Here is a 13,837-nt window from a genome sequence, read left to right as displayed (position 1 = left end):
TAGACCTAATGCTAGATCAGTTGTCACAGAATGGCCCATGGCCATACTTCAAAACCTGTTCACTTTCCAGTACTGATATTTAGGAACTTGACCCTTTTCTCTATCAATGCAAGAAAACAATAGGCTACATCAACCTTAGGATTTTTATCATTTCTAATATGGAGAGAAAAAAACATTTTTCTTTGAGCACTGTTCACTGTGTCTGTTCATGAGATAGAAGAAAAGCTGCACCAATGAAAGGGTCAGTGAAAGCTGTATTTCCAATCTGATCTTTCTCTTGAAGGTCAATTTTCATCTCACTGCCAACTTTCAATTTCAGGTCAGATTTTTTCTTCAAAATCCTTTCTTAGCATTCCTGATTTGTCTGACTACTCTACATTTCATTATCATCACTCAGTTATGTATCTGTGAAATGTCAAGGATGTGGTTTTTTTTGTTTAATGAAACATCAGTTTCTGACCAGTTCTACTTGGTCCCTCCCTTTGGCAATGACCCAGATCCAATTTGCACATACACTGCACAGTAGCCCATCTCACCCTCTGAGCAGCCTTCTGACCTCAGAGCTTAAGAGGTTCCTTGCTATAAGCATCCCAAACACTCTTCTCCTCTAATGTGCACACACAAGTATTCCTGGCTTGAAGCATTTGGCTCAATCACAGCTGCTAAGCTTTCTTGGAAATTCAACCACAGTTTCATAATTCCAAGGCATGTGATCTTTCACGCTGAAATGAGAAAACATGAATTTCTGGTCTGCTGTAATGGAAATTCTATCACGTCTGTAGTAGTACATAGTACGTTCCTTTTGTTTCCTAACTCAGAAGATGCAAGTACTGGAGACTGCTGTGCTTTGTGTGCTTCTCATTTGAGAAACACAGATTTATTCTGAATCAGGTTCCGTACTTCCATCAATGTAAGATTGTTCCTTTTTACCTAAGTGCAGATTGTGTTTTTCTTTTCAAGTGCTATTCATTCCAGTATGACTAACATAACCTGGAAACCTGGAAGCTGAACATCCCCTTTACTCCAGTTTTCACACAGCCAATTTCAGAAAACTTTTTCTTAAAAAAACTAAGATCCACTTCTGGACATTTTCCCATGTCATCATGTTGCTAATGTTGATTAGTCTATCCTGTTACCTGTAGTAACGCATAGCAACAGTGATCTCCCCCTGGTTGCAGTATTTCTCACTGTCTTGTGCCAGACTGATTTAATGTAGTGCACTCATAAATAGTACTCAGACTTTGTAGATGCCTTCAGTTTTGGACCTGAATACCATGCACTCTTTCAAGTTTGCTGACAAATGATCAGATCCTCTACTGAAAGCTGAATACTTTTAGGACAGTCTCTCATTTCAGCTTCTTTATAAAAATCCTTCAGTTCAGGCATCGCGATTTGATAACTGACTCAGGTTGGCTTTAGATCCTGGATTTTCAAGCCATGGAGATGTTTCCTAAAAAATCTGTTGTTTTCTATACGAGCACTAAAGCTCTGAAGGTCTTCAGTTTACTTGTTCTCCTAACCTAGTCTCACCTCACAAAAGGTGCATGAAGTTTAAATTGCCTGGGGTAATCTTCCAAGCAGGGAGAGACATATAGTACTTTAGGTCATTAACTTTACAAGCAAAAGTAAAGACTGACATAAATGACGATCGCTTTTCATATGTATTGCTAGTCAAAAAATATAAACATTATGCATTCATCTGTTTTCACTAATATACTGTCTTTACATTCAAAAGTATTGTAATGCCTATTTACCCTTCAAATAGAGAATCTCAATAAATGCTTATGGCTCTATAATATTGACTGAACTACCAGTATAAAATGCCTGTTAATTACCAAGGATCCCAGCAGGCTTTGCTCACTTTCTCTAGGAAATCCAACTTTCAACACCTTTAAATGGTTTCTCTGCAGGAAAATTTTCACTGGAGAACAGAACGTTAAGACAGTCTTTACTTACAAATTATAAATGCAAAATATACATCTAGTTTTGCCTACATATTCTGTAGGTAGTTCATGTTAATGGGCAGTTTCTTATAGGTAGCTGAACTACTCTTAGATTACAGGATGGAGGAGAAGAGAATGAAGAGGATTCTGCAAAAAACAAGACATAGCAGGAGAAAATATATATTCTCCATCTTGCAGAGAAAAGAAGATCTGGGGCCTAGGTCATCATTGGAGTATCTAACCTGTGATTTGAAAAATATAAAAGAAAACAGGTGTCTAGAAGAGACATAATTTGCACTTGGATTCACTTCAATTTATTATCATCATTATAAAACAATCTTTATATTTCAGACTGTGCTGGACAAATATGCTTTCACAAGTTCCATCTGCCATCTTCCTGTGCATTTCTGATGTTTGCATTGGAGATTTTATTTGTAATCTCTTTGTTCAACAAACATTTCTTTTCCATCTCTTTCAATGTACACAAGGAAGAACTGCTTTTATGATGATTCATGAGTGCTGGGACCCGCCTGTCTGGAGGCTGTAACTGAACAAGGGCCAAAAGCAGTCTTCAAGCTATGTCTGCAGACTTGGGTCAAAGTTCATGTTCGATTTGGAGGACTATAATTAGCACAGCAGATTTAGACAAGAAGCTACTCCCTTTAGACCCGATTTCAAGGCAATTAGGGTTGTACTCTTTCACCATGGTGATTTTATGATAGTCTCTGTCTGTCCCACAGTAATAACAACGGAAGTACCCATTACTACGCATTGTTGTGGCTTGGCTTCTGTTACAAAAGAAAGCATATCTTCTAATTATACTTCAGCCTATGACCAGGGGGAACTTGTGGTAAAGATGAAGCTGAAGTGCTGTGCAGAGTTTTGCTACTTTTCTGTTTTCCAAAGATTTCTATATATGTGTGTATAGCAAATGAGAATTATCTGCATGCAGTAGAAAACTGATGCACTAGCTTAGATATGTTCCCAGTCCATGAGTAATTCTCCAGTACTGCTCCATTTTGGCTTTTTCAAGATGACCATACATGCTACAGGAATTAACAGCTGAAATATGTTAGCTCTACTGTCAGATCACACAGGGCTGCAGTATCTGAGGTTCAGGAACAGGACAGACAACACAACAGCACAATTTGTCCTGACAGAAATGAATTGTATTGCTTACAGCTACTTTGAGGTTAATCTTGAAACACTGTTTTATGTATGGCTTCTGCTCTGTCATTTTGCAAAGGTTGGGCATTTCCCAAAATACTTTCATACTGGAGGGCAATCCATGACTTCTGTGATTTTGTTGTAAGCACATAGGGTACAATTAAGGTCATCTGAAATAATTAGATTATAAATGTGCTTGCATGTATTCCAAATAGTGAGCTAGTCTCCCTTCTTAGTCTATCTCAGAAGGAAATGTTTCTCATGCTGAGGTAGATATTTAAAATAAATTGGATAAATCCCCTCTCCCTATCTTTTTTTTTTTTTTTTTTTTTTTTCTGTTGACTCTGGAATGTGGCTATCCTTAGCTTTGCCCAGACATCTCAGCATTTTTATGGTCAAACTGATTAACTGTGCCTCTTGCTCTCTCTCATGACAGTGTTTTGCAAAAAGCATAAGATGAGATGAACTGGCAGTTGTCAAGAATTAATGTGAAAGGAGCATGATTTCATTAAAAAGCTCATGACTTTTTTTTCTCCAAAATCCAAACCTTTTGCAAAGTTTTGCCTCTCTCTTTAAATAAAACTATGCTTCTGTCTGACTCTCATGGTTTGGTTGAAGAGGCAAAATCTGTTTGTGTAAAAACATGGAAGAAAAATGGGAACAGATAGAAATTTTGAGTTCTGTGCAGTTTTAACTTCAGTCTTGTCCTGTGTATTCATTAATGATTAGTGGGACTGAGATTATTGGTGAAGAGCTGTCAGAGAAAGATACTGTTTACTGTAGCATGCTTCTTATCCATGCTTTCCTGGGATGCTATGTTACTAAAGAGCAGCGCTTGGAGCACAGACAACAATGCACACCTTGGAGTTATATATATATATATATATTTTATTTTTTTTTTCTCTGAGCATATATGATACTTAGCTATCAGTAATTCCATCTCTGGTTCCTGAGCAAATTACTGTGATTAATACTCAGACATAAGAGCAATTAAATTCCAGCCAGGATTTTGTGGGGAAAATTGATATTCAGCACACAGGAAAGAAAAAAAATAGAGAAAAGATCTTCTAGAACAGCATGTCCATGGCATTATAATAAATATAATTATTTACAGATGAATAACTTGCCTGAAAAAATCGAAAAAGCTTCTCCATCTTATTCTCCTTGAGCAATTATGCAGAACCAAAATTAAAAGTGATCATAAAAAGTTGTCCTAATCATTAGAAAAAATGCTGAAATACAAGGATGATTAGATTGTTTCATGGTTTCAGTCTACTGTACTATGTGGACTTTCCATGCCATGACTAGGCTCATATTTTTGCTCATATTCAGCATCCTTTATGTTGGAAGATGCTTTAGTCCCTATAAATCTCAGAAATCATCTGCTTTATCTCAGATCTCATCTCAGAAAAATCAGATGGCATCTCAGATCAGATCAGATGGCATCTCAGAAATCTCAGAAGTCATCTGCTTTAGTCTCTATAAATCTCAGAAATGAACATTAGCAATAGGAGTTCTTGTTTCTAACTTTGCGTCTACATCCCATCTCAGGCTGAAAGAATATCAGCTTCCCCATATCTGGAGTGCTGTTAAGTGTATTCTTGCTGAATGAATCATGCTCGATAGATTAATTCTTCCACGCTCGATAGATTAATTCTTCCACTGTATCCTGCTCTAAGAGAAGAGATGCTCTAAATCCCAGAATGCAAAATATTTCAGGACCACAATCTATAGTACGTGCTCATTCTGCAGGAAGGAGGGCATCCTTCATGAGAAGCAGGTGGTAAATATTTAAAGATGACAAGTTACATAAAAGTTACACTTCATACATCAACATTTAGCCAACACAATCCTTTGGTTCTGCATAACAGATACTCCATCATCCCACCAACCATCTCAACCACAAGTCTTTTTTTCTAAGAAGAGAAGGAAATATTTTGCAATCATGGAAAGATGTTTAGCTCTAAGGACAAACATAAATTCTCTGCATAGCAATCTCAGCTTTTGGCCTTGTGAAACATCCATGATACATATATGGAGTGTAATGAACACATCCATTCTTTGCAAAATAGCTTCTTTTTGTCTTATTCTTTGTAAAAAGATGTGCTTCTGCTACTATGAAATTACTTCCTGATGAAACGATATGGGCTCTTAATAAAGACTCTCTGGCTCTCTTAGAGTCTGCTGGAAGTTGGAAAAGAAACTGTCATGTCTACAATAATGGATAGTTTGCCATCTTTACACTCACTTGTTACAGAATCCCTTTATTCTTACTGTCTTTTTATGTGTGGGTGAAGGAAAGAAGTAAAACTATATTCCCAAACTTTTTAAACATAATTTAGGACGGGAGAGGGACTGTAGCACAGCAGTGAAACAATGTAATTCTGCCCTCTTCCCTCTCACTGCCAGTAGGTTGCTCTCTGTCAGGAAGGGAGGCTGAGTAGTTCAAAAAGTTCAAAAACTAAGGTAAAAGTCTTTTCAGTTCATCCAAGCTCCTTGGTTGTAGATGTACCCTTCAGTCCCTGAGAGATCTCATTGTAAATACAACATGAGACATATGCTGTAATAGTTAAGCAATGTGGAGTGAATTAAACTGGAAACCTTAATTGAGCATTCTCATTACTTATGGGTTGTGGCCAGGCCAGTAATGTTATTTAAATATAAGGTTTGTCGATTTGATTCCATGATCTGTTTCTGGGAGAAGTAATGAGCTTTAAACACTCGAGAATGCTTCTTGCAGTTTGTAAAGTGTATGATGTATCTCAAATAGCATTTCCATTACATACTGTGATAATAACAGCCACTTTTTTTATTATTATTATTTTATTTTATTTTATTTTATTTTATTGTGAGAGTTGCTGTGGCTTCCAGGGTTCTTTGGCCATTTATGGATATTAGTATATTCTATAGCACTAAGAGGATGCTTAGTGAAGCATCAGGTGAGTTATTTATGTGTGTTGGAGATGGATAGAGCCATATTGTTTGGATATTTTGACTTGGAAATGTTTACTGTGAATATTTTAGAGGGAGCAGATGCATTAAATCTTTTTTAAGCCTAAAGGACTGAACACAAAGAAGTCAAGCATGAAAAGTGTAGGCTCCACAGCCAAGGCAAAGACACTTCAGGCAACATTTGTGTTGTTAAACGTATCTATTACAGCCATTCAAGAAGCAAACATGGGCCAACAGCTAAATGGTACAGGGAGTGTGTATTCACATCATTCAGACTGATGCTTTCTGGGTGCCACATTACATCGTACTTGGCACTGGTTTCCTCCAGGCATCAGCTGCCCAGTGCCTCAAAGATATGATTACCTTTTTATGTTTGTTATTTTTGTTTAATTGATCCAAAACAATTTGTGGACCACTCTATAACAGTCCCAGGGGTGTTTTGATGTCACGAGTCAGAGGATATAAACGGCATGCTTTGGAGGACAGCCTGTGCTGGAGAAGAGAGTGGGGGAAGACACATACTCTTACCCATCTTGGGTAGGATTGTTGGGAAGGATTCTTGACCTGAACTACCCTTTAATACACATTTTCTGTTGGATGGATAGTTAGTTCAGTCCAAATGACAAGTGAGAATTAGAATCTAGGGAATGTGTATAATAAGGGAGTAGACTTGAAAGTAAATTTTGGATGGTTGTATATGACATTATGAACGTATAACCTCAGATTTGCTAAGAAAGCGTGTAAACAGAGATTGAGGTCAGTCAACAGGTCATGCTGATCTATGCTAGTGTTGTTTGCATTTTGTATCTTGCCAGTTGAAATCATCAACATAAGATAATAAACCTGGAATCAGTAAGTGGCCTCAGCAAATAAGTCACGGAAAGAGAACTTTGTATTGATGACATGTTGCTTGCAAATTTCAAAAGAATTTCCAATAAAAACTTATTTTAAAGCATTTTCAGGACAAGACGCTTTTATAAAAATGTTGAAGACAGTAAGTAAATACAGCCATGAGTTTGAGTTTCCCATACAAATGTTCAATGTGCAGTTAATTTGAAGAACAACAGAAATCTCATCTCCGAGTTTCCAATAGAGCTGATGTCACTCAGCCCTCAAAGAATCAGCTAGTGGAGAAGGACATGCCCTGCCAAGAGCAATCTCATCATCTCTAAAGGAATCCTCCACAGATTTCAGTGGCTTCCCAAGGGGTAAATTATTTTCCTTTCCTCTAGTCTCTGTGTCTTCTGCATTGCTTTCAGATCTGGTAGCTCACAACATGCTCAGAAACAGCGTAATGATTGGTGACACAGCTTAAGAATGGAGCAACACAAAATGTTGAACTTGTCAAAACACAGGGAGAGAAATAAAGACACGTCAGACTTTCTGAATAATTGCCATCTTTTAGAGAAATGCAAAAAGAGCCCTGCTGGCCTTTGATCTTTCACTGCAAGGAAGTCTAACACCCTGAGATTTGCTTTTTTTCCTTTCATTTTACAGAATTCGGCCATATTCATTGGAGTTGCATTTGTTCTGGTATCGTAGAATCATTAAAGTTGGAAAAAGCCTCTAAGATCATCTAGTTAAGCACCAATATTGACCACTAAGCCATGTCCATTTAGTGCCATATCTACATGTTCCTTGAACACCTCCAGGGACAGTGCCATCACCACCTCCCTGGGTAGCCCATTTCAATGCTTGACCACTCTTTTGGAGAAGTTTGTCCTAATATCCAAACTGATACTCTTAAAATAAAATAAAATAAAATAAAATAAAAATAAAAAAATAAAAAAAAAAAACATTAAAAAGCCTAACTCATTAAAAAACCTGTGTTTTTCCTTCATGATTGTTTCTCAAAAATATTCTGTGAGCCTGCTACAGCTTTGAGGTATAAATCAGTGTCTGTATGTGTACAGAGCCAGGGCCCCAAGAGTAAGTAAAACACACTGGCAGTAGTTCAGAGGCATAAAAAAGGTTGTGAAAAGGGAAAGACAAGATCTCTCTGTAAGCTCACCTGTGCCCACCACATCAGCCTCAGCTCACAGCGCTTCTAAACACCTGGTTGCCTGTGGCTGACAGACGCTTCCTGCCAGTGGTTAATATTAGCTCCAGCTAGGCTCTCTGCTGCAGCACTGAAGATGTTGTTGAAGCTGTGGTAGTACATAATACAGGGACTGATGCAATATGTTCTGGGATTCCTTGCTTCCCACAAAAAAGAAGGAATTTAAGGGAGTAACTGATTTAAAAAGCAAGCAAACAAACAACATGTAGAAAAAGAAAGCAAATTTATTCCCTCAGTGAAAAAACCCACACAGGGAAATATCTTATTTTAAAAAATAACAACATAAACCCAAAAGGCAATAAGGAAGTAAATTATTTTGTTACAAATCAAGTCTTTAGGCAGCTAATAGCATCAGATTTATGGTTGCAACTGGAAACTCCACTGAAGTCTTCTTAGTCATGGAACAGTCTGCCCAGGGAGGTGGTGGAGTCAGTGTGCCTGGGGGTTTTCAAGAGGAGTGTAGATGTGGCACTGAGGGATGTGGTTAGTGGGCATGGTGGTGATGGGTCCACAGCTGGACCATATGGTCTTAGTGGTCCTGCCCACCTTAATGGCTCCATGATTTTGTGATATTTCCCATAGAATTTTCTCACTGTTAACTATTCAAAGGACAAAGAGAAAGGTGAGAACGGACATGTAGTAGAAGTGATCAGCCCAATTTTTCCAGTAACAAAGTTGTGGCCTTGTGTCCTGCTCTAATGCTACCAGGAAGGTGCTTTCACAACATTGTCGATCAATTGGACTTTTATTTATTTATTTATTTAAATTCCCTATTTACTTCTTTATTTGACACCTACAGGCAAGTCTTTCTGTATACTAGGACACTCCTTGTAAAGTTTCAAACTCTTCTTATCATTTGTTTACTGCTTCTTAGAAAGAGAAGCTATGGAGTTTCCTTTAAGCTCATGTTTTGCAGCCAAAAATGCACTAAATAAAGAACACCAGGTGTCATCAGGAAAAACAATTGCATTTTATTTATGATGAATGTATCAGATAATGGGGGAAAGAAAGAAAAAGAAAGAAAGAAAGAAAGAAAGAAAGAAAGAAAGAAAGAAAGAAAGAAAGAAAGAAAGAAAGAAAGAAAGAAAGAAAGAAAGAAAGAAAGAAAGAAAGAAAGAAAGAAAGAAAGAAAGAAAGAAAGAAAGAAAGAAAGAAAGAAAGAAAGAAGGAAAGAAAGAAAGAGAAAGAGAGAAAAGGACAGATTTAGTTAAAAGTTATTTGGTGGCTAAAGGCAGCAAGAGGAAACAATTTAGAAATAAGAGTAGCAAATTGATGGAAATATGTTTTGTGATTCCTCTCTAATTAGGCTATTGATAAACAAAGCTGAAGATATCAGATGCTATCCAGAGCTGGCAAGACCAAAGACAGGAAGAAAGTAAGTTTTTTTAGGTGTGTCAGGAACAAATTAAGTGCTAGTAGCAGTTGAGATGGCACGCTTCTAATCTGTGTTTGGGAGCAAGCATGATGATACATGATTATATGTAGGTGATAAACTGCTTTCTGAGCATTTTGTGGTTCAGAAGAACATGAAAAACCTTTTTGAAGCCAGCAGGCTCAGATAACTTTGACTCAGATACCTCCACGTGAAGCTGATGCACTCTGGTTCCTGATGTTTTCTTTTAATCTTACAATTGTGGGGAAATTACAGAGGACTGGAAAAAATGTTAATTCTGTGCCAATATTTGCTGAGGAAAAACAAGACAATGCAAAGATAGATAGGCTGAAGGCCAGCCAGCCATTTGTATGAAACAGACTTATCCATAAATCAGCAAGGAGGTTAAACACTAGGACTACAATTTAAAGATCATTAATGACTTTTTTATATGGAAACAGCTCTTATCTAATGAAACTGACATATTCGCATGCCAGTAAACTGACTGATTAAAGATACTTTAAGTTTGGACATTCTCTGAATGTTTCTCAAGGGCTTTTAGTACCACTAAATATTCTGAATAAAATGCAACAAAATGTGCACTGTTAAACATCAAAGAACATTTTTGAATGGGTTAAAATAATCATTTATCTGATGTTTATTTGTTTGTTTGTTTGTTTATGATTAGGCTTTATCAAGAGATAGGTCTTCCACAGAGATTTATGTTGCATTGAAAGAGGGGTGGCCAGCAGGAAGCGGGAGCTGATTGTCCCCCTCTACTCTGCCCTACTGAGGCTCCATCTGAGGTACTGCATGCAGGTCTATGGCCTCCAGTACAAAAAGAATGCACAGCTGTTGGAGCAGGTCCATAAGAAGGCCAAGAAGGTGATCAGAGGGCTGGAGCACCTCTTCTATAAAGACAGGCTGAGAGAGCTGGGCTTGTTTAACCTGTACCCTTCCAGTACTTGAAAGGAGCTTATAAGAGGGAAGGTGAGTGAGTTTTTACACAGTCTAATAGTGACAGGTCAAGGTAAAATGGTTTTAAACTAAAAGAGGAGAAATTTAAGTTTGATGTTTAAAAGACTTATTTACTCAGAGGGTGGTAGTTCTTTACTAGGAGAGTGGTTAGGCCCTGGAACAGGCTGCCCAGGAAGGTTGTGGATGCCCCATCCTTGGAGGTGTTCAAGGCCAGGTTGGACGGGGCCCTGGGCAACCTGATCTAGTAAATGTGTGTTTGGTGGCCCTGCCAGGCAGGGGGGTTGGAACTACGTGATCCTTGAGGTCCCTTCCAACCCGGGTCATTCTGTGATTCTGTGTGATTCTGTGGTGACACACTGGCTGAGGCTGCCCAGAGAAGCTGTGGATGCCCCATGACTGGATGCATTCCAGGTCAGGTTGGATGGGACCCTCAGCAGCCTGATCTGGTGGGTGGCAGTCCCGCCCATGGCAGAGGTATTGAAACTACATGCTTTGTGGTCTCTTCCAATCTAAACCAATCACCATTCTGTGATTCTATTGCAGCCATGGTTGGGTGCTTTTCAAGATGATCCCTCAGCATGAGATGTTTGCAGGCAACTGGGTGATATTTGTGACTTGCAATTCACAGGAAACAAGAAATATCATCTTCAGTTCTACTGAAATAGCTCTTTTGTTTTGTTTTGTTTTGTTCTGTTCTGTTTTCTTGCTACTGGTGTTGCACAAAGTGTATTTATGTTACCATATGGATCACAGAATCAAGAATCGTAGAGGTTGGAAGTTACCTCCACAGATCTCACTGCATTACTTTTTGTAGGCATGCCTTACTTTTTAAATAATGAGTTATGAAGCAGAATGCATGAGAACTCCCTCATTCTTTACTTTTTTTAACCCCTCTCTCTTAGTTTAGAAGTGGCAATACAGCATATCATGCAGGGTCCTTGGACCTCAGGGTATGCACGTAACATTGCATGTCCATCGGTTCTGCAATGTTCCTGCTAAAAATAAAAAGCTAAGCAAATAAAATTACCATGCACTTCCATGGCAGGGTTACTACTGCATATTCCTGCAGAAGTCCGTGGGTGGGTTTGTCATCATGCAGTGCACATCTCTGTCTACATGTGACTAAACAAACCCAAGCTCCTTTTGTGGTCACTGGAGAGCCTGTAGGTAGTGTAGGAGTTTAGGGGGTGGTTCATCTCCTAAAGTACACATCTATATGTGAGTGGATAAACTGAACCATAAGCTCCACTGACTCAACTGGATATAATGGAAGCGCAGACAACCAGCTCAAGTCTAACTCCCACAATAGCATTTGTGATTAATTCTACCTTTTGCAGTCTTACAGATTTCCTCTCACTGCTATTACTGTGGGCTCTGCTCTAAGCATCATACAGAGCCAAACTGAATACAGGGCTGTGAGCTGTGTTGCTATCACTTACTTCATATGGTATGGAAAACTAAATAAATATTTTATTTATTTTTTTGTTTGTTTTAGGGCGAAGTCAAACAAATAACTTCAACAGATGCAAAGGACTTCATTGTATTATAAGCTTTGCCCATATTGGAGGAACAAGTGTTAGTCTTTCCATCATTGCACCATCTGCCTCAGATGAAAAATTATTAACAAAATTAAACCTACCTTCAATACAGCTCTACCTCTCATTTGTTTCTTTCCCCATTCTCCACTTGTCTGACCGTGGAGTTGAGAAACAGCACTCAGAATTCCTGCCAACTGCACATGGAAATGTGGTGATGTAATATAATTTCCTCTCCGTGTTCCATATGCACTAAGGCAGAGACTATGCAGATAAGCTATATTTATGGGATAATCACAATATTTCCTAAAACAAAGCAATGTTTTACTGCTTATATCCAGTTCCAAGTCACTACTACATCTTTCAAGCAGTATTTCCATAACCTCATGATTAGTAGGGTGAATGTGAAGGAGTACTGAAAGAAATTACTCACAATAAGAGTCACTTATACCATCACATTTCATTCATGTTTACCAAGAGAGAATATAGAAGTCACATAATCTGTGGCTGATCTTAGATACTCAGCACTGCTGCATTTGCTCAGGCATTGCTCTTTCCCAGTGATGCAACTGGAAGTAGGCTTTACCTGGTCCTGAAGCGTGGAGTCACAAGCCTACATGTGGGGAAAGCCCAAAGGTTTCTGAGTTCTGGTTTAAGTCCAAAGGACTTGGAAAAGGATGCTTTGCTGCTGTATCCAGTGTTGATTCCTGTCAGCCACTCTACAAAAGGTAGGAAAATTGTGCAGCAAAGAATAGACTGAGGATTTGGTATGCAAGTGTCTTCTGAGACCTTATCTTTCCTGCATATGTAGGCGTAGATCAGACTCCAGAGATGCACCTAATAATCACTTCCAGTTTTAAAAAAGGCAGAAGCAAACACTAGCAATTGTAACCTTGAGCCCACCTCAATGTGAGCAGCTGGACTAGGTGATCTCATAAAATCTCTTTGAGTATTCTGCCTGTGATTTCATGGGTTATGCCTTTCATGCAACGGAAACTACTCCGTAAATGCCAGATTCTCTTGGGCACTCCAACTCTTTTATGTTGCCCTGGGGAAACAGAGCAATTATGAATTGCTTTTGCGTGCTTTATGGTTGCTTTGTATCTCTGGGGTATTGCAAAGTATTTTCTCTTGCAAAGTCTAGGGCACGCTAATGGTAGGTGTAAGAATAAATATTCTCACCCGGGAGAAGGCAACAGGGACAATCATGACCAGAAAGCTTCTAGAGACCCCCCAGTGCACACAGAGGGGCAGTGTGCATGCTATTAGCTAGAGAAGTGGGAGAACATTTTATGGAATTTTCCAAATTATTTGCCAAATATCTTACTTCAGCTAAGAATGGGTACATAAATGCTACTGCTGCTGGATGTGTGAGGACTCACTTGTGTGGTTTAAGGGATAAAAGATGTTGAAAAAACTTTCATCAGAGCTAGATTTGGAATTATATGCCCACTAACTCCATGTTCCATGCTGTAGTAGGATTTCAAATTATCTAGCTAGCCTGCAGCCCAAGATCATGAAAAGGTCATTCATATGGAACATCTGTTTTATCACTCATGACAGTAAGTCAAACAGCAGTTAATTTACTCCTGCATTTTATTCACCATGCTTCTCCGCGGGAAAGTACAGTGGAAACAGCTATCCTTCAATATGCACATGCAGCTCCCAGGAATGCTTACAGAGGAAAGGGCTTAAGAAGCATAGGCTTTAGGCTTGTTTTTCATGTGTGCTGCCATTTTCTCTTCTTCTGGAGCAGAGTTTTAAATAAAAGCTGAGGGAGGTTCATGTGCATGTCTGTGACCATTTAATATTTTATTCCTCTTCAGAACTC

Source organism: Excalfactoria chinensis, chromosome 2 (assembly GCF_039878825.1).
Source record: "Excalfactoria chinensis isolate bCotChi1 chromosome 2, bCotChi1.hap2, whole genome shotgun sequence".
Classification (NCBI taxonomy): domain Eukaryota; kingdom Metazoa; phylum Chordata; class Aves; order Galliformes; family Phasianidae; genus Excalfactoria; species Excalfactoria chinensis.
This window is presented reverse-complemented; position numbering follows the sequence as displayed.